Below are 2,150 nucleotides of genomic sequence, written 5' to 3'. Positions count from 1 at the left end.
ACCATCTTGTCAGTCTGGATCTGGAAGTCCCACAGGATCTTCGCTCGGTCATTCTCCACCACCTTCGGAGTTGTTTCTCATTTTGACCTTGGGGTTTCCAGTCCATACTCCGCACAATGTTTCGGTAGACTATGCCAGCCAGTTGGTTATGGCGTTCCATGTAGGCTTTCCCTGCCAGCATCTTACACCCTGCAGTTATGTGTTGGATCGTCTCAGGTGCCTCTTTGCACAACCGACACCTTGGGTCTTGTCTGGTGTGGTATATCTGGGCCTCAATGGCTCTGGTGCTCAGGGCCTGCTCCTGAGCAGCCAGGATGGTTCCTCTGTGCTGTCCTTCAGGCCAGCCCTCTCTAGCCACTGATAGGACTCTTGAGATCAGCCACTTCAGTTATGGTCCGGTGATACATCCCGTGTAGGGGCTTGTCCTCCCATGATGGTCCCTCTTTCAGCACCTCATCCTCTGTTCCCCATTGTCTGAGACATTTTCTGAGTACATCATCTGTTGGAGCCTTCTCCTTGATGTATTCATAAAGCTTGGATGTTTCATCCTGGACAGTGGCTCTCACACTCACTAGTCCCTGGCCTCCTTCCTTTCGGCTTGCGTACCATCTCAGGGTGCTGGATTTGGGATGGAACCCTCCATGCATGTTTCGGAGCTTTCGGGTCTTAACATCCTTTGTTTGAATCTCTTCCTTAGGTCACCTTATTATTCCTGCAGGGTATCTGATCACAGGCAGGGCACAGCTGTTTATTGCCAGGGTCTTATTCTTGCCATTGAGCTGGCTTCTGAGGACTTGCCTCACCCGCTGAAGGTATTTGGCTGGAGCTGCTCTCCTTGTTGCCAGTTTGAGGTTGCCATTGGCTTATGGTACTGTATAACGAGGTACTTGTAGCTGTCCTCAATGTCTGCTATTGTTCCTTCAGGGAGTGAGACCCCTTCCGTGTGGACTACCTTGCCTCTCTTAGTCACCATCCGACGGCATTTCTCAAGCCCGAATGACATCCCGATCTCACTGCTGTTGTGTGATGGGGCTGCACCCTTTGAGGAATGCTTCATGATAAAGATCGTTCGCCATCCTGGGTGAGTCCCATCCCTCAGCAATTGGTTCATTTGTGCTGCTAGGCGCTCATGGAGTGCTATGAGTTTCATTTGCTAGTAGGTGTGGACCATGTCCGAGACTGGTGCTGTCCAGTTTTTCATGTCTGAGACTCTTTCCTGAATATCTGCCACTGTTATGGTAATTGAGTTCTCTTCAGGGAGGTTGCTGGGCTCCTCTCTCAAGAGTCTCCAGATATTGTGCACTGTTGTTATGTGCGATTCTCCCATATGCCTTTCCAGTACCTTTCAGTTACCAGTCTTGGTGGGTCTTTGCTGCTCTTAGAACCCTGCCACTGAGCGTACACTTTCACAGGTTGGGTTGCGAACAGCCTGTTCATTCGTCTGGCCTCATTCTCTTTCGTGTACCTTTTTGGGCGACTGGACAAGGCTTGGAGCCTTTGTTTTGCAGTTTCGAGTGCTTCAGTTATGGCCATCTGGATGTACCTCTCGGGGTATCGGCCTTTTCATCACACCTCTCTGGGCTCTGTCAATTGACTCGTATCTTTCCGAGCCGCCTTGATCTTTTCCTACAGATGTCTTTTCCATGGGTAACGTATCTAATGGCTCCCATGGTTGCTTTATAGCCAAGCATCTCTCAGTTCAATGATGCTGAAGCATATATCAGCTCATTGGTTTCCGTAATCGCTACGGGAGGGATCGCCCTCGGTGCTGCATTCAGTTTCCACTGTCATCCTGGACAGTGGCTCTCACACTCACTAGTCCCCGGCCTCCATCCTTTCGGCTTGCGTACAGTCTCAGGGTGCTGGATTTGGGATGGAACCCTCCATGGTTCGGAGCTTTCGGGTCTTAACGTCCGTGGTCTGAATCTCTTCCTTTGGCCACCTTATTATTCCTGCAGGGTATCTGATCACTGGCAGGGCATAGCTGTTTCTTGCCCAGGTCTTATTCTTGCCGTTGAGCTGGCTTCTTAGGACTCGCCTCACTCGCTGGAGGTATTTGGCCGTAGCCGCTTTCCTTGTTGTCAGTTCGAGGTTGCCATTGGCTTGTGGTATACCGAGGTACTTGTATACCACATGTATCCTTGCTGTTC

The 2,150-nt window shown here is 50.6% G+C and overlaps 1 protein-coding gene across 1 annotated transcript in view; it reads left to right on the top strand.

Moving 5' to 3' along the window:
* The window catches only part of LOC109526180 (ATP-binding cassette sub-family A member 1-like), a 147,281-nt gene that overhangs the window by 85,471 nt on the left and 59,660 nt on the right, over window positions 1-2,150 (top strand). The gene's annotated exons all lie outside the window — the stretch shown is intronic.

The sequence above is a fragment of the Hippocampus comes genome, unplaced genomic scaffold (assembly GCF_001891065.2).
Source record: "Hippocampus comes isolate QL1 unplaced genomic scaffold, H_comes_QL1_v1.1 scaffold160, whole genome shotgun sequence".
Lineage (NCBI taxonomy): Eukaryota > Metazoa > Chordata > Actinopteri > Syngnathiformes > Syngnathidae > Hippocampus > Hippocampus comes.
This window is presented reverse-complemented; position numbering and strand designations above follow the sequence as displayed.